The 19,763-nt window shown below is 44.7% G+C and overlaps 1 protein-coding gene across 2 annotated transcripts in view; it reads left to right on the forward strand.

Moving 5' to 3' along the window:
* LIMS1 (LIM zinc finger domain containing 1) overlaps positions 1-19,763 on the forward strand; it is a 112,246-nt gene that overhangs the window by 39,222 nt on the left and 53,261 nt on the right. The window contains exon 1 of one of the 2 annotated variants that reach the window (XM_040336468.1): positions 5,998-6,183. The exons of the other annotated variant lie outside the window; for it this stretch is intronic. The gene's annotated coding sequence lies outside the window, so the exon portion shown is untranslated. Of the gene's footprint in view, positions 1-5,997; positions 6,184-19,763 lie in introns of those variants that run through there. 2 annotated transcript variants of the gene reach the window in all.

Below are 19,763 nucleotides of genomic sequence, written 5' to 3' on the forward strand. Positions count from 1 at the left end.
CGACCAGTGCATGGGGGTCACATGTGGTCTCGGCCCAGTTATGTATATCCCTCTTGTCAGGATGTAGGGTGTACCTCTGCTGTATATACCAGCTAATTATTTCTGGAAGCTCTTCTGCATGTACAAGAGTTGTATACATGTGTTAACCTACTGATATCTGAAATACTGGATTGAATTGTGTGTTATATATGCATAATGGTAAAAATAACTACCGGTACTTCTATTGTGTTGACATTGAGCTTTATAATTGGAGATGCACGGAAATTTCGTCAGATCTACTGAAAATTGTGTTTTCAGCATTTTGCCAATAGAGAAAAAGGTGCCGGCCGATTCCTGGCACTGAAAACGCTTTTCATAGGACCTGTGACTCAAACTGCATCAAAGACATAACACGGGTGCGTTGTTATTGCTTTCTCGCTGCGTGCTCAGTGCGTTTCAACAGGGAGGTGTGTTTGTTTGCTGCATTTTTTGTGTGAAGACATGCATCAAATTTAAAGGGATGCATTTTTTTTTTCTTCATTTGGGTGACAAATTCCTATTCATTTAAATTCACAATATTAAAATTAGAGTCGATTATAATACAATATATTTCTAAATAAAAATGTTATCGGTTCAGTTTCAGCCAAGTGCATCCTAAACTTTCAGTTTCAGCACAAATTTACATTCGGTGTACCTCTATTTATAATCTGGCAAAGTCGTGCTGGTTGATTAAGCACTTGCCAACCACCTGCCCCAGTTATACTGAGCAAGGTGGCTCGGCTGCGTGAATCACCATAGCGGTACAGTGATTTGTTCACTAGCTTCTGTGGTACAGCAAGTTGTGCAATAGCTTCTGTGGGTGCGCGCCGATTGGCCAGCAGGGGAGCCAATTAGTGGGTCTGGCTGCCGTTCTGACAGGGGATTACTGAGATCCTGTCTTTCTGCTATGGAGGAAGACTGATCTCTGTGTTATCCCCAGGCAGCCTATTCTCCATACAGTTGGTAAACACGCCCAGGGAACACGGTTAACCCCTTAATCGCCCCTGATGTTAACCCCGTCCCTGCCAGTGTCATTAGTACAATGTCTGTGCATATTTTTAGCACTGATTACTGTAAGGCCCAGTTCACACTAGTGCAATGCGTGAACCCTGCGAATCCAGTGCGCGTACCCGCATCGCACCTGGTTCACACTGAGATCTGCAAACCGCTGCGGCTGTCAATGTAAAGTTGACACCCCCAGATCATTTTGCAGATCGCAGTGCGAACTGTAAAATGGTGCAGGAATCTGATCGCATAGGTGTGAACATTCATGCGATCCGATTCCAGTACGGAGCAAAACAAGGGTCCTGCACCATGTTGGTCCGAATGCAATGCTATTTCAGCCATACAGTGTGTATGGCTAAAATCGCATCACACAGACATCACAATGTGCCCAGCAATGTCTGGCATCGTACTAGTGTGAACCGGACCTAATGATGTCACTGGCTACCAAAAAAATGTCAGGCGTCCGATCTGTCTGCTGATTACCGCCATTACTAGTAAAAAAAAAAAAAAAAAATGCCATAAATCTATCACCTGTTTTGTAGACGTGATAATTGTCAGCTAAAGTAACACAGTGCCATATCGCAGCAAAACGGCCTGGTCATTAAGGGGGTAAAACTTTACAGGGCTGAAGTGGTTAAAGCATTTTTTTTTTTTTTTTTTTTTTTTATCCCCCCCTCTCTCTCCTTTCTGGGGTCCTCACTGATGTTCACATGGAGCAAAAAACTTTGATCTGTATGAGCAAACTGCTTCAGCCCCCTCTTCCTCCAAGGCCCATTACAGTAGACACAAAGTGGTTCCAAGTGCACTTGGGAGCGCAGTCGCTGTAGATCTGAGGGGAAGCTCTGCTGATTTCTATCATGTACAAGCAAAAATGCTGTTTTTTATTTTCCTTGCATGTCCCCCTCAGATCTACACCGACTGCACTTCCAAGTGCACTTGTAGTGCAAAGTTGATTTGCCATTAGTAAATAAACCCCAAAGTGTCTCCAGTAATTGCCATTTAAATGTTTCAATTTTTCACACTTGTTCCTAGAATACTTATTATTATTATTATTATTACATAATTTATATAGCGCCAACAGTTTGCACAGCTCTTAACAAAAATGTTTTACTTTGCTATGCATTATGTATGTTCTGAAACAACATTTCTTTTCCCCAAAACTATTGTCATATCCATAAGTTTGCAAAACTTTAACAAATGTCTGAGCTGACTTGAGCAGTTAGTAAAATGTAACGTGTGTATTTTGGCTTGATGGGCTGAATTTCAGACTTCTTCTCTGACAGGGTGTAAGATTTCCTTTTATGGATATTGGTACATTTGATATGTTTCTGTGTGTCCTGTAGGGGGCAGATCTGCTTCATCAGACAGGCATTTTTATTCTGGTAGCTGGAAACGAGAACTAGTTGTTGGATAAAGTGTGTGTGTGTGTGTGTTTTTGTTTTTTTTGTGTTTTTCTCCTACACCTTTTTAGGTTACTTTGTAAGGCCGCATTCACACCTGAGCGTAGTGTTTTCGGCGTTTTGTCGTATTCGTGTGTTTGCATACACCGTTGTCCGATGTTTTTGAACTTAGTTTTTCCTATTGGCTAAAATTAAAAAACTATCATCTCTTTCATCATTTTGTTGCTATGTAGATTTTTTAAATTTTTTATATCTTCTTCCTGGGTGAATATTCTATTTCACAGAACAGATTAAAGCGAGTCGCGCTAGACGCTTGAATCGAGCATTTCCATTTGTTTCTATGGGAATAAAAACGTTCAAAAACGCCAAAATCGGCCCGATTTGCACGACAAAAAAGGGTCCAGAACTTGTTTGCGCTTCAGGCGTTCGGCTTCAGGCGTTTTGGAGTGGAGATGTGAATCATCTCCATTGAGAACAATGGATTTTTTCCCTCTAGCGTTTTTATAGCTTCAGGCTACAAAACGCTCAGGTGTGAATGGGCCTTAAATGTCTTTTATAGGGTCATAGTCACAGTGCCTTGCGAAGTATTCGGCCCCCTTGAACTTTGCGACCTTTTGCCACATTTCAGGCTTCAAACAAAGATATAAAACTGTAATTTTTTTTTTTTTTTTTTTTTTAAGAATCAACAAGTAGGACACAATCATGAAGTGGAACGAAATTTATTGGATATTTCAAACTTTTTTTAACAAATAAAAAACTGAAAAATTGGGCGTGCAAAATTATTCAGCCCCTTTACTTTCAGTGCAGCAAACTCTCTCCAGAAGTTCAGTGAGGATCTCTGAATGATCCCATGTTGACCTAAATGACTAATGATGATAAATAGAATCCACCTGTGTGTAATCAAGTCTCCGTATAAATGCACCTGCACTGTGATAGTCTCAGAGGTCCGTTTAAAGCGCAGAGAGCATCATAAAGAACAAGGAACACACCAGGCAGGTCCGAGATACTGTTGTGGAGATGTTTAAAGCCGGATTTGGATACAAAAAGATTTCCCAAGCTTTAAACATCCCAAGGAGCACTGTGCAAGCGATAATATTGAAATGGAAGGAGTATCAGACCACTGCAAATCTCCGAAGACCTGGCTGTCCCTCTAAACTTTCAGCTCATACAAGGAGAAGACTGATCAGAGATGCAGCCAAGAGGCCCATGATCACTCTGGATGAACTGCAGAGATCTACAGCTGAGGTGGGAGACTCTGTCCATAGGACAACAATCACTCGTATACTGCACAAATCTGGCCTTTATGGAAGAGTGGCAAGCAGAAAGCCATTTCTTAAAGATATCCATAAAAAGTGTTTAAAGTTTGCCACAAGCCACCTGGGAGACACACCAAACATGTGGAAGAAGGTGCTCTGGTCAGATGAAACTAAAATCAAACTTTTTGGCAACAATGCAAAACCTTATGTTTGGCGTAAAAGCAACACAGCTCATCACCCTGAACACACCATCCCCACTGTCAAACATGGTGGTGGCAGAATCATGGTTTGGGCCTGCTTTTCTTCATCAGGAACAGGGAAGATGGCTAAAATTGATGGGAAGATGGATGGAGCCAAATACAGGACCATTCTGGAAGAAAACCTGATGGAGTCTGCAAAAGACCTGAGACTGGGACGGAGATTTGTCTTCCAACAAGACAATGATCCAAAACATAAAGCAAAATCTACAATGGAATGGTTTACAAATAAACATATCCAGGTGTTAGAATGGCCAAGTCAAAGTCCAGACCTGAATCCAATCGAGAATCTGTGGAAAGAACTGAAAACTGCTGTTCACAAACGCTCTCCATCCAACCTCACTGAGCTCGAGCTGTTTTGCAAGGAGGAATGGGCAAAAATTTCAGTCTCTTGATGTGCAAAACTAATAGAGACATACCCCAAGCGACTTACAGCTGTAATCGCAGCAAAAGGTGGCGCTACAAAGTATTAACTTGAGGGGGCTGAATAATTTTGCACGGTAAATTTTTTCAGTTTTTTATTTGTTAAAGTTTGAAATATCCAATAAATTTTGTTCCACTTCATGATTGTGTCCCACTTGTTGTTGATTCTTCCTAAAAAAATTACAGTTTTATATCTTTATGTTTGAAGCCTGAAATGTGGCAAAAGGTCGCAAAGTTCAAGGGGGCCTAATATTTTCGCAAGGCACTGTTTATGCAGTTTTCTAGTATACTTATACTTATACCTGATACCTCTTGATTGACTGCAATGACGCTCCTATTAGCACATGTATAAAAAGCCTTCTGTGCTTTGTAAGGCCATGGGATACTGTTGGCTCCACGCCTATACACATCTGCCAACATTGACAGCTGTCAGTGGACCTTTGTTGAATATGCATATTTGTTGAATAGGGGCTCCTGCATAACACAATCTGTGTTGGCACAGACCTCCTCACAGGCAGATGCACAATTGCAGCAATACAAAAATATGTGAGACTACACTTGCCCCTTTTTTTTTTTTTATGTGGAGAAGGATCCAGATGGGTCCACTGGCAGCTGGATCTTTTTGTTGACATTTTTATACCTGTGGAAAAGGTACTGTGCTAAATTGCACAGAAATCAAGGGTCAGCAATGCAGATTGTATACAAATACAAAGCAGTATTTACCCATGCCACATTTGTTTTATTAGGTCTACATTCTTCATAGTGTTAAAGCATGTGTATATTTCTTCTGAAAAATGTTCTATCCCAATAATGTGACTATACAGTATAATCACAAGTCTTTATACAGTACATGATGGTACCAGAGCAGAATCAAATTAAGAAACCATTGCAATATATGTGTCCATTATGGGAATCTAGAATGGGTCACATAACATTGCTCAATGTTGTCTTTTAGGGTCGCAGTTGTGGTATTGCTCTCCATTCAATCCTGAGACTGTAAAGTAAACTAAAGGCAAAATTATTGCTGTCAGTGTCCCCATTTGGAGACATTTCCCTCTCTGTTAGCGTTGCCCCAATATCGGTATCAGTGCCGATACTAAGCATTTGCACGGGTACTTGTATAAGAGTAGATTAGAAGTAATCGCAAAAACCATATGGAAATTTTAAAGTGGTTGTAAAATCTCATGGTTTTTCACCTTTTAATGCATTTTATGCAATAAGGTGAAAAACCTTCTGTATTGGTGCAGGAATTGACAGCCCTCGTAGAAACTGGTGTTTTCAGAATGAAGCAGACCCAATCAGGCTGGCAACTTGGCACTGATGTATAGTACTTGCTATAGTTTGCTGCTCATGGATACCTGCTGCTTTAATGCAAAGTACCACCCTCTGAAAACGCCACAATATCCAAGGTATGGGGAGAGTGGGCACATCCTCTCTTTATCCCACTGTGTAATATTGTGTCGTTCGGTGGTTGGCAAGAATGTGCCTCTACTTTAGAAATAGAAAAGCTAGCTGTAATTTTTGGGAGCGCTGTATCTAGTTCCTGGGATTTGTTCATCCCTGGTGTGTGTGTGTGTGTGTGTGTGTGTGTGTGTGTGTATTTTCTTTTGTAGTCGTCCTACTGCTCTTTAAAGGACAAGCCTGCTTGTTTGACCTCATATGCTTTTGTGGTTAAAAAGAGGAAGTACTGCCCAGGAAGCTGGTTTGTGTGTGTGTCAATATTTAGAGCTTTGCTCTGTGTTAGTCATGTGTATGCTGCAGGAGGATATTTGATGCTCAGGACGTCAAGGAAGAATTCTGTCCTGTTTAACAAATGAAATAAAGGTAAGTGGTCACATGGCTTTCTTTTTTTCTCTTCTTCTTTTTTTTTTTTTTTAACAAAACCCTCCTTAAATAGCAGGCTTCTGGGAGACACACATGTCCCAGAAGACAGCAGGGACCAGTGGGATTGTGCAGTGCGACTTGCGCATGCGCAGTAGGGAACCAGGAAGTGAAGCCGCAAGACTTCACTTCCTGATTCCCTTACCAAAGATGGGGGCGGCAGCACCCGAGAGCCGAGGGAGAGTTCGGGTGCCGACATCGTGGGCTACCTGGACAGGTAAGTGTCCATATATGAAGTCAGCAGCTGCAGTATTTGTAGCTACTGACTTATAATAATAATTTTGCGGAACTCCGGTGTTGGTCACACTTCTACACTTTGTTGCCTGGTTTTGTGCTAAAATAATGCATGCAACCTTTTTGGTGCAACGGTATACAGTTCATCCCACTTCCTCACCATGCATCTGCATGGGATTGCACAGTACAAATTGTTATCAAAAGCATTTACTAATAAACATTTTTGGTAAAGTGTTTCTCTTTCCTAGTGTCCTCTTTCTGAGGCTGCGTGATGTAAAGTCTCGTATGCATCAGCGATTACAATAATGCTCTTTAAAGTGGTACTGAACCCAAAAGCAAACATTTAATACCAACTGCAGCTTACCAATTCTTCGATGTGATTTTCTCTTAATGCTTTCTTCTGTTGATCCAGCCAGTAAGTCTGTTTTCGAAAAGTACAAGCTCTCCAGCGGAATGTATCGGTTTACATGGATGAGATAAACCACTTGGCACAGGCAGGGGTGATTTAAAATGATCAGTTTTTTTATTTATGCAAAACCTTTTTCCCAAAAGGGAAAGAAATGGTTTGCTGTAACTGAAAATAAAGTGGGAGCTGGAGTTTGGCTTCATTTTGTTGTATTTGAATCTGCTAATACATTTAACACTACCCTCCCCACCAGCCTGACAATGCTGCTGTCTACTGTGCCTCCTATGCTTATTCCTCCAGAGTTGTTTCACTAATACAGGAGGTGTTACTGGCCAGATCACCGGGTGAAAACCGAGGGGGTGAAACTGATGCAGCCATCACAGCTAATAATTGGTAAGCTGCTGTGTGTTAAATGTTGGGGTTCAATGCTGCTTTCATACACCTCGGCACAGATGCTGTAATGCTTACACTGTTGTGTGAACTAATCCTCGATTTGTAGATTTTTATTCTTCTGTTCAGCAAAACATGGCCATATAGGCCACAAGCTTATCATCCTTTTTATTTTGCTGTCTTCTGGGAAACACACTGGTCCCAGGAGACAGCGGGCACCAGTGCAGATGCGCCGCGGATGGCCGTGGAGAGATGAGCAATTTATCCACTTCAGTATTTGTAGCTGCTGGCTTTTAATAAATATAAATAAATAAATGAGAGAGATAGATGGATACTGTAGATAGATAGATAGATAGATACTGTAGATAGATAGATAGATAGATACTGTAGATAGATAGATAGATACTGTAGATAGATATAGATGGACCCTCCGCTTTTAATGAGTTGGTACTGTTTTCTTATTTACTTTTTTATTTTTTTCTAACTCTTGAATATTCCCTTATTTTGTTTAACAATCTCTGGCAGTACATCATGTTGGTGTATAGGGTACACACTGCCATATAAGGACACATGTAAGCTTGTTTTATATAAATAGATAAGACGGCCAACATTGCTGGACACTCCCTTCTTATGCGGTAGATGAACATTTTGACCTGAAGCTTATGAAAAAGGCATCAGCTAAGGCACTCAAGAAAAATAATGGATTTCAAGTGTTCTATTTTTTTGGGCAATGCAGAATTGGTACTAGGTCTTGGCACTATGTGGAGTTATTAAGTTTCATCTGTAAATGTTTTCAAGAGCTATAAGTGTTTCATGTTTTTGTACTACCAGCTGAAAATATAAACTGAAGTCTGCTATAAAGGAATTTGAGAACCATATTTGTGACTACTGTATAAGACACCCCTCTCATATCTCCTTAAGGGCCCTTTCACACTTGTGCAACCTGAAAGCCGCGTGACCTCAAGTTGCATCAAAGTCGGACCAAAATAGTGCAGGGACTACTTTGAAGTCGCACAGATATGAAGAGTACCCATTAGAAATCATGGGGTACCACTTGTCATGCGACAAGTCGTGCAAGTGTGAAAGGGACCTAAAAGGGAAGTATAGGTTTTCCAAAAAAGATACTCACCTAGGTGGATGCAGCATCAATGTATATTACATTTTTGGTTTAGTGTGCTCTAGCCCAGTATAATGCAAGAGCAGGAAGGCAACCTTGCCTAGTTCAGTACACCCTTTATAGGACTCAACAGGAGTATGAACTTCAACACTTTAAGTTGGGCACAACTCGCCTTTTAGGGCAGCCAGCGTCACAAAACTGCAGTTTTATATAGCTTTAAAGTGGTTCTAAAGGTGTGTGGTTGTGTTATTTTTTTATAAAAAATAAAAAAAATTGTTATACTTGCCTGCTCTTAATGCATTCTAATTGGGTGAAAACTTCTGGCAGTGACGAACATCATTTTTACCTATTGGCAAGCTTTATAAGCTCGCCTGTATGTAAAAGTGGAAGTATAGGATTTCTTTTGCAATCCATGCTGGCCTAGGTGAATGCAGAATCTGTTTGATGCTGAATCTGTCCCTTGGCGCCTATGCACTGAGAACCAAGCGATCGAACACCGCCGATGGCTCGGTTCTCACGGTTCACTGAGCAGAGAGCTGCAGACTGTCCATCAGCAGCTCTCCTCTCTGCTCCTCCCCGCTCACTGGAGCGCTGAGCTGTGGAGGGGCGGGGAGCGTCCGTCTCAGGCTCTAGGCGGCTTGTTGAGAGGCTGAGCGGGGTATCAGTCCAGGCACCTGATGGACCCAGACTCCCGTTGTCACAGTGCCTGGACTGATTTCTGTGACGTCAGAGCGGACTTCAGTCCGCTCTGCTGAAAACAGGTCACAGGAGTGCAAAACTAATTGCAGTCCTGTGAGCCGTAGAAGTCCAGCCAAATGAGCTTTGGCTAGACTTCTTTTTTAAACTCGTAAGTATCCACTCCCATCTGGAGTTATATGTAGCTGAATTTAATTACTATATCTCTGTCATTCAAGGGCCAAGTCATACTGATGCATTGCGGTAATGCACAATTGGCAGTGTGTTGTGGTGCCATTTATTTTGAAAGGCACTTCTAAGCACTTTATCACAGGGACGCAAAACGCACAGATTTGAACAATCGGTGCACTGTGGTATGGAGTGTTTAGGAGGAAAAATGGGCTTGTAGTTTGTTGCGTGTTAGTTATTGTAAATGATCACCTTGCAAAACAAGCCATTTAGTGCCGGTTTACACAGGGGCAACCCGACTTACAGCGCGACTTTGCAAGACGATTTGGATGCAACTTCAACGCCACTCTGAGCAACTTACAACGCGACTTAACGTTGCCTCCAGGACAGGCGACTTTGGCCAATCACAGAATAATCGGCTCTGTGGGAGGGAGGGGTTTGCCTGAGTAAACTTTTTTTATTTTCCTGGAAAGTTGCTTCAGTTAAGATGGAGATCCGACTTGGAAGCAACTTCCATTAAAATTTATGACTAGAAGTAGTACAGGAACCTTTTCTGAAGTCGGAGCGACTTCAATAGTGTACATTAAGATGGCTCTCATTAACTATAATGGAATTTCTTATTGAGGTCTGACAAGTCGGATCCCAAGTCGCTGTAGTGTGAACCGGCACTTAGTTTAAAATGAAATGAAAGGCAAAACATTTTTGTATAGCTATAAAAACATTCATGAATAAAAAACATTTTCTTCTTTTCTTCTTCTTCTGTGATCACACTCCCTCTGTTCTCAGCTGCCCAAAGCGGCGTTCCACTCATTTTGTACGTTTATTTAAAGTCAGCAGCTTCAAAAAGTGTAGCTGCTGACTTAATAAACGCATTCGCCTGTCCCATGGTCCAGCGTTGTGGCCGCCCGAAGCCTGGCTCCTCTCCCCCCACCTCTCTGCGGTGCTGTTATTGCAAGTGCGGGCACCCAGCTGTGACAGCTCGTGGCTTCACAGCCGGGGGCACGCTGCTCATGCGCGAGTCTCTCTGTGCTCTTGGTGGCCAGGCAATCTTCTGGGATGTGTCACAGGTCCCAGAAGATTACAGGGAGAGAGGAGAAGTCTGCTTCCATCGCCTCGCCAAATAGAAGTGGGACAGGAAGTACCTGTCAAAACTAGGTACCCCCCCCAAAAAAATGGCATGCAAGGGGGCGAGGAGTGCTCGACGACTACCTCACGTAGATGTACGTCGGCAGAATGGCACGGGCAGGCAAAGCAACATATATACACGTTGCTTTAAACCTGCCCCCTAGCAGGCACGTGCCCACCACGCAGACTCTGTGTCCCGCGATCGGGTCACGGAACAGCAGAAAGGGGGGGATGCCTTTGTAAACAAGGCATCTTCCTGTTCTGCCTGGTGACACAACACTGATCGTCTGCTCCCTCTCATCAGAAGTAGCGATCAGTGACGTGTCACGGTAAGCCACGCCAACAGTTAGAATCACTCTCTAGGACACACTTGACCCCTTCCCGCCCGCCAGTCACATTTATACAGTAATCTGTGCATTTTTATTGCTGTATAAGGGTGTAAATGGTCCCAAAATAGTGTCAAATGTGTCCGCCATAATGTCGCAGTCATGAAAAAAAATCGCAGATCGCCGCCATAACAAGTAAAAAAAATAAAAAAGTTAACTATTTTGTAGACACTATAACTTTTGCGCAAACCAATCAATAAAAACTTATTGCGATATTTTTTTTTTTTTAACCAAAAATATGTAGAAGAATGCGTATCGGCCTAAACTGAGAGAAATTGGCTTTTTTTTTTTATTTTTTTTTTAAATGGGGATATTTATTATAGCAAAAAGTACAAAATATTTGCTTTTTTTTTTTTTTTTTTTTTTTTAAATTGTCGCTCTATTTTTGTTGATGGCACAAAAAATGAAAACCGCAGAGGTGATCAAATACCACCAAAAAGCTCCTATTTGTGGGAAAAAAATACATACATTTTGTTTGGGAGCCACGTCGCACGACCGCGCAATTGTCAGTTAAAGCGACGCAGTGCCGAATCGCAAAAAGTGCTCTGGTCTTTGGCCAGCCAAATGGTCTGGGGCTGAAGTGGTTAAAGCGGAAGTTCTACTTTTTAAGAGCTGTGGTGAGGAGAAATGGCATCGCACTGATTTTCCCAGTGACGGGCTGTGCAGTGGGTGTGTCAGGACAAGTCTGGTCATTGGAGGAGAGCAGCGCTAAGGCCCTTTTCACACTGGGGCAGTATGTGAGGTGGCGGTTTAGCGCTGCTATTTTTAGAGCCCATTCACATCTAGGCGGACAAAATCGCTGCGTTTTGTCCCGCGAATTGCGGCGACAAATAGCAGCGTTTTGTACCGCGATTTGCGGCGACAAATCGCCACGATTGTCCGCCTAGATGTGCCCCCCTATGGAGATGGTTCCCATCTCCTATGCCAAACGCCGCCTGAAAAAAAGGTCCGGGACCTTTTTTCAGGCGGCAGGCGTTCGGCGTGGAGATGTGAACCATCTCCATAGAGGGCAATGTGTTTTCATCCCTCTGGCGGCAGCGGCGTCACACTACAGGCGACAAAACGCCTAGGTGTGAATGGGGGCTTAGCAGCGATATACTGTCGAAATTGCTGCGGAATTGCGGCAGTATTCGGCCGCTAGTGGTACGGTATTGACCCCCGCTAGTGGCCGAAAAAGGGTTAATACCGTCTGCAATGCGCCTCTGCAGAGGCGCATTGCGGGTGGTATTACCGCGGTGTCCCATTGTTTTCAATGGGAAGGAGCGGTATATACACCGCTCCAAAGATGCCACTTGCAGAAGATTTTTTATTTATTTATTTTTCTCCCGCCAGCGCATCGCCTCGGTGTGAAAGCCCTTGGCGTTATTTATGCGCCAACGCCTAAAATATTCCTCAGTGTGAAACGGGCCTAAGTTTCCAGCATAGCTTAGAGGATGGATCACGATGTGCTTTCCTGCTTAGTGCGGTCCGTTTTTTTTTTTCTAATAGGAAAGCAGAAGGACTGGTAGAAATGCCAGGGATTTTACACAAAGGAAGCTATACAAATAGAACCGGATACTTTTCCATACAAGTACAGACAAATCAGGAATATGAAGTGTTGGGGTAACACATGCTTTAAGTTGCACTGCCATCCTAATGCAATTGAATGGGCTGCCTCAGAGTTATAAGACGTATTAGGGCTGCCATTGTAAGCCTCCTTAAATTCTAAAATGCCTGGCTGTTTCAGACTACAGTATGATTGGTCACAATCCAGGGACAAGCACACAAAGTGTCAGAAAAGTGTTCAAATGACTTTTCTCTATATTTGTTCTCGGCCAGCGACACAGACAGCTTTGAAGTAAAAGCATCAGAATGACGGCCAGAAAACAGTCTTTCTCAAAGGAGGGTTCATTATTGGCAGCCTTAATTATTCTCTCCTGACCGTGTCCCATTATTGCAGGGTGCTTTAATGCCCAATAACCTATAGTCTGAATGGGACTTAAAGTGGAACTTCACAGCATCTGAGCACCACAGAGCAAAAATGCTATTTTCTTTATCGTACATCACGGGACACAGAGCGGCATTCATTACTATATGGGTTATATGGAGTACCTTCAGGTGTAGACACTGGCAATCTCAAACAGGAAATGCCCCTCCCTATATAACCCCCTCCCACAGGAGGAGTACCTCAGTTTTTACGCCAGTGTCTTAGGTGTTAGTCATGGTTTAGCTTGCCTCCGCATCCTTGGGATTAGGTGAGCTACCGGTTCTGTCCAAAAAAGCCTCAGCGCTAAAGTGGTCAGTAACCGGACCCCAAACCCTTGGGGTATAGCCCATAATGCTTTTCTTTTTAGAGAGCTGGACCCTGGGCCCAGAACTTAGAAACCTTTGGGTACCTAAAGTTTTCTGTTGCCAGGGTGCTATATGGGCCCAGGACAGTGGATCCTTCATAGGAACCCAGGGCCTGAAGGTCTAGACATCCCCACCGAGATGGGGGAAGATTGGGCCTCTTGCTTGGCAAAGTCCTGCGGCATGGAGCAGGTAAGTGAGGGGAAAACTTGCGGAACTTGGTTCTTAGCAGGTTTTTTTCTGGGGGGTCACAGGGGACATGCCTAAAGTTATGCACTGCATCTGGCAAACTAGTCACATATCATAAAGATAGGATGGCTCTCTATGTATTATTCCCCATAAGATGTGACCTCCCTTGTAGTGTTGGAAAAGCATTGAGTGGGGCCTGTGTTATATAAAAATATATGTGTGTGTCAGAGAGCTTTGCTTACCTGCAGGCCTCCAGGCGATGCTCCATTCAGTCTTCCTCCTCAGAGCCTGCAAGCAGGCAAAACGCTGGCCTCCTCATGGTTCCAGGCTGCAGGCCGCAGTTTGCTGGAACAGAGAGGTCCCTTCCTCCCAAAATCCCCCCCCCTCCCCCTGTCGGGAGGGGCATTTCCTGTTTGAGGTTGCTGGGGGGGAAGGGCGGGTCAGTGGCTTAAAGGAAGGGGCGGCCCTTCCTTGTTTGTTCCATCAATACTTTGGAACTGAGGACATAGACCAGAGTGGCAGCACGGGGCGCCGAGGACACACAGTGGCCAGAAAGGATATTGCAGTCTTCAGAGGACTGTTTTGTCAAGCCTAGAAATAGGCTGTTTCTTTTCCATCTCATAGTTTTTCTTTGCAATACTACTCAGGGGGACAGAATGTTTTTTCTTTCCTGGATTTGAAACAAAAACGAAAAAAAAAAAAAAAAAAAAAATAAAGTCATCTAGGGGAGAGGAAGCATTTTTTTATCCCCCAAACAGGTGTTTGGACAATTAACTTTTATAGTTCCAAATACCAATAGGTAGCAGGTGTACCTCGGTATTGTACCATGGTATGCCGCTGTTTTCCCTACAGGGAGCCTTGGGGCCATCGGGATCTGGGGCTGGAGCTGACGCGGGTCAGTCCAGCCCTAAGATGGTCACGGAGGAGGTATTACTCACCTCTTTAAAAGAGATGAGAAAAGCATGGAAAAAAAAAAAAATGATATCCGCAGCTATGCGGGGCAGTAAGCGGAATAGATCTCCGTCGCCCGAGCGCGGACCCTCAGAAGAGGAGGTCCTTTCCTCAGGGGAATTGGACGACCTCTTGGACACGGACCAAGTAGGTTCAGGGATCGAAGACCCGGATACAGAGGAGTCTGGGGCAGTCTCCCTGAGGGAGAGCTGGTGGATTCAAGGATTGTCGGACTTGGTCCATAGGACATTCAACTTGCCAGTACCAGATCTCCAGGTATCGACGGTTTCAGCTTTGGGCTCACTGAGGGCGCCTCAAAGCAATGCTGTGTTTCCGATCCATCCTCTATTAGAGGGAATTTTGTTCCAAGATTGGAACAAGCCAGATAAGATCTTCTTACCACCTAAAAGGTTCTCTGTCCTATATCCTATGGAAGAAAAATTTTCCAAAAGATGGGCTACTCCTGCAGTGGACGCAGCCATCTCATGTGTTAACAGATCGTTAACATGCCCTGTAGAAAACATACAGGTGTTCAAGGATCCAGTTGATAAGCGCTTGGAAGCACTACTTAAGAACTCCTTCACTACTGCAGGGGCAGTAGTACAGCCAGCTGTGGCTGCGATTGGGGTCGCTCAAGCATTATCGGATCAATTTAAGCAGATGCTTAAACTTATTCCGGCCCAGCAGGCAGAAAAATTTTCGGATGTCCCTAAGGCCATATGTTTTACGGTAGACGCAATCAAGGATTCTATCCAGCAAGCGTCACGTTTATCGTTATCCCTTATCCATATGAGAAGACTCTTATGGTTAAAAAGCTGGGAGGCTGAGCCCCCATGCAAGAAGCTCCTGGTAGGGTTCCCCTTCCATGGAGGACGACTCTTCGGAGAAGACCTAGATAAATACATTCAGACCATTTCAAACGGCAAGAGTACTCTCTTGCCAACTAAGAAGAAGGTTCAGGGACCTGCGTTTAAACGACAGTATTTCCCTGGGCAGGGGCCCTCTAATGCCAAGCAGTATCGACGGCCTCCTGCAAAGCAAACTTCGGCTTCAACAGCAGATCACAAGGACAGGCTGTTAGAGGCAAAAGGCAGTGGTTTCGCAAACCAGCAAAACCAGCCCCCAAGCCAACCTTATGAAGGGGCGCCCCCACCCACGAAGGTGGGGGGAAGGCTGCGACTCTTTTCAGAGATTTGGGAAGCCAGCATTCCCGACGAGTGGGTACGGTCTTCCGTGGCCACAGGCTACAAATTAGATTTCCTAAGGTTTCCTCCTCCTCATTTCCAGAAGTCGAGGATTCCAAACGATCCGGAAAAGGGAGCCGCATTAAGATCGGCATTAGATCATCTACTTTCCCAGGAAGTAATAGTAGAGGTACCAGTCCTGGAACAGGGGCTGGGTTTCTACTCCAACCTATTCATCATCCCAAAATCCAATGGAGATGTCAGGCCAATTTTGGACCTAAAGATGGTAAATGCATATCTAAAGATCCGCTCATTTCGGATGGAATCCGTGCGGTCAGCAGCTGCCACACTCCAGAAGGACGACTTCATGGCGTCCATAGACATAAAGGATGCCTACCTTCATGTTCCAATTTATCAGCCACATCAAAGATATCTACGCTTCATGGTGGCTTCGCGTCACTTCCAATTCGTGGCGCTTCCCTTCGGGTTGGCTACGGCCCCCCGGGTGTTCACGAAGGTCCTAGCTCCAATCCTAGCCAAACTAAGGATCCAAGGGGTCACGATCCTAGCATACCTGGACGACCTCCTAGTCATAGATCACTCGTCTCCCGGCTTGGAGCGAGCAGTGGCCCTCACGGTCCAATACCTCGAGAGGTTCGGCTGGGTCCTAAATCGAGAAAAGTCAGCTTTCCAGCCCACAAAGCAGTTGGAATATCTCGGCATGAGATTAGACACAGAACAACAAGGAGTGTTCCTACCTCTGAGGAAGGTAAAAGCCATCAAGGAATTAATCCTACTGGTTCTAAGCAAGAAAGAACCGACTATTCGCCTATGTATGAGGTTACTAGGCAAGATGGTGGCCACATTCGAGGCGGTACCATACGCCCAGAGCCACACTCGCATCCTACAGGCAGCCATCCTGTCAGCATGGAGCAGAAGGCCACAGGCCTTGGATATCCCGTTGCCGCTCTCATCAAGAGTCCGACAAAGTCTGTGTTGGTGGTTAGACCCTCAGAATCTACTGAAGGGGAGGTCTTTCAGCCCAGTGGCTTGGAAGATAGTGACCACAGACGCCAGCCTGACGGGCTGGGGAGCAATTTTGGATGGTTGCACTCGCCAAGGTACTTGGGCAAAGCCAGAGAAGCAGTTGCCCATCAACATCTTGGAGCTCAGAGCTGCTCGACTAGCCCTCAGGGCTTGGACGTCAAAATTGCAGGGGTTCCCGGTGAGAATTCAATCAGACAATGCCACGGCCGTGGCACACATAAATCACCAAGGGGGAACCAGGAGTCAAACCGCTCAGAGAGAGGTGAGCTTGATTCTTCTATGGGCAGAGGCTCATGTGCCCTGCATATCGGCAATATTCATTCCAGGAGTGGACAACTTTCAGGCGGACTTCTTAAGCCGCCAGACTCTATGGCCGGGGGAATGGTCTCTGCATCCACTAGTCTTTCAAGCACTCTGCCAAAGATGGGGAGTGCCGGACGTGGATATCATGGCATCGAGACTCAACAAGAAACTAGACAGGTTCATGTCCCGCTCAAGGGATCCGATGGCCTGCGGAACCGATGCGTTGGTTTGCCCTTGGCATCAGTTCAAACTTCTTTATGCGTTTCCCCCGCTCCAGTTACTACCCCGCCTGCTGCGCAGGATCCGGGTGGAGCACATACCAGTCATCCTGGTAGCTCCAGCATGGCCCAGAAGGGCATGGTACTCACTAATCTTAAGGATGGTAGTGGGAGACCCTTGGACTCTTCCTCTACGGCCAGACCTGCTATCGCAAGGTCCGATCCTCCACCCTGCCTTACGGCATCTAAATTTGACGGCCTGGAAGCTGAATCCCTGATTCTCAGGGGTAGAGGTCTGTCTCAGAAAGTAATCTCTACCCTAATCAGAGCCAGGAAACCGGTCTCTAGGGTGATTTATTACAGGGTCTGGAAGGCCTATGTAGGCTGGTGTGAGTCCAAGCGATGGCTTTCTCGCAAATTTACCATCGATAGAGTATTAAGTTTTCTCCAGCTAGGAGTGGATAAAGGATTGGCATTAAGCACAATCAAAGGACAGATTTCTGCTCTGTCAGTGTGGTTTCAGCCGCCGCTGGCCACCCACTCGCTGGTTAAGACCTTCCTTCAAGGGGTCTTACGTATTAGACCTCCAGTTAAATCCCCGCTTTGTCCGTGGGATTTAAATCTTGTTCTGTCAAGTTTACAGAAACAACCGTTTGAGCCGTTGGCTGATATTCCTTTGGTTCTACTGACAAGGAAGTTAGTATTTTTGGTTGCCATAGTTTCCGCAAGAAGAGTTTCGGAGCTGGCAGCCTTATCCTGTAAGGAACCATATCTTGTTTTTCATAAGGACAGGGTCGTTCTCCGCCCTCATCCTTCCTTCCTTCCGAAGGTCATATCCAGTTTTCATTTGAACCAGGATTTGGTATTACCATCCTTCTTCCCTAAACCTACTTCCAGAAAGGAAGGGTTGCTGCATACCTTGGATATTGTCAGGGCCATGAAGGCCTATCTTAAAGCTACAAAGAAGATCCGGAAGACAGATGTGCTGTTCATTCTACCGGATGGGCCCAAGAAGGGGCAGGCAGCTGCAAAGTCCACCATTTCTAGGTGGATTAAGCAATTAATCACTCAGGCCTACGGCTTGAAAGGGTTGCCTCCTCCAGTATCATTAAAGGCTCATTCTACTAGAGCCATGGGCGCCTCCTGGGCAGCACACCACCAGATCTCTATGGCTCAAGTTTGCAAGGCGGCAACCTGGTCTTCTGTCCACACGTTTACAAAATTCTACAAGTTGGACGTAAGAAGGAATACTGATACTGCCTTCGGGCAGGCAGTGCTGCAGGCTGCAGTTTGAGACCCTCGGATTCCGGGGGCTCCTCTTGTTCGAGTTAAATTTAAAAAAAATTTATTTTTCTCAACTAAGTTGGATTTATTATGATTTGAGTATATCTCTAAATTAAATCCTTTTGTCTTGGAGATGTTCTCCCTCCCCTCATTGTAAGCATTGCTTTGGGACATCCCATATAGTAATGAATGCCGCTCTGTGTCCCGTGATGTACGATAAAGAAAAAGAGATTTTTAATACAGCTTACCTGTAAAATCTTTTTCTTGGAGTACATCACGGGACACAGAGCTCCCACCCCTCTTTTTTTGAGGACCATTTTGGGAGGCATACTGCTTGCTACAAAACTGAGGTACTCCTCCTGTGGGAGGGGGTTATATAGGGAGGGGCATTTCCTGTTTGAGATTGCCAGTGTCTACACCTGAAGGTACTCCATATAACCCATATAGTAATGAATGCCGCTCTGTGTCCCGTGATGTACTCCAAGAAAAAGATTTTACAGGTAAGCTGTATTAAAAATCTCTTTTTAATGCATTTTCTAATATTCAAAGCAACCCATCCATCTATTTCACAATGCTTTATTTTGATGAGAAATTACCCCCTATCATTTCTATCAGTGGCCATCTTGAGTAAGGGCAGATGGTTAATGTAGCATTTACTTCCTGCAATCCATCTGCCCTTAGCTCAGGCACATAGACAGGAGGATGTGCTTAGCTGAGAAAACCCCTCCTCCCCTCCCTAAGACTCCTGGGATGTATGACATCATTTGCCTCGGCCTGCAAACCAGGAAGTAACTAAAGAAATGTGTTTAAAAAAATAAAATAAAGTTTAAAGCAAGTAAATATATACTTTGCTTTCTATTTACTAATGCTATAAGCATAAGGCCCCTTTCACACTGGAGCAGGAGGTGCGGTGGCGGTATAGCGCCGCTGTAAATAGAGGAGCTATACTGTCGGAATTGCCGCAGGATTCGGCCTCTAGTGGTGCGGTATTAACCCCCGCTAGCGGCCGAAAAGGGGTTAATACCGCCCGCAATGCGCCTCTGCAGGGGCGCATTGCTGGCGGTATTACCGCAGTTTCCCATGGTTTTAAATGAGAAGAAGCGGAATACACACCGTTCCTCTCACCACTCCAAAGATGCTGCTGGCAGGAGATTTTTTTTTCTCTCCTGCCAGCGCCTCGCCTCAGTGTGAAAGTCCTCTGGCTTTCACATTGAGAATGCTGGGCAGGAGTTTTTCAGGCGCTATTTTTAGCAGTAAAATGCTTGAAAAACTCATCAGTGTGAAAGGGCCTAAGGATTAAAAGAATGTTGACAGAGTGAACTGTAAAACTCAAAGGTTGACCGGCCCCTTTTTCGAGGGTTAATAGAGCGAAGCCTCATCTGCAATCCAGAATGTGCTAGTAAAGCACCGCTAACACCCTAAAGTTTTAGTTTTTTTTTGCAGTGCCTCGGTGTGAAAGGGTAAGGCGTTTTTACAGCGCTTTTCAATTCATTTCAA

This window comes from Rana temporaria, chromosome 2 (genome assembly GCF_905171775.1).
Source record: "Rana temporaria chromosome 2, aRanTem1.1, whole genome shotgun sequence".
In the NCBI taxonomy this organism is placed as follows: domain Eukaryota; kingdom Metazoa; phylum Chordata; class Amphibia; order Anura; family Ranidae; genus Rana; species Rana temporaria.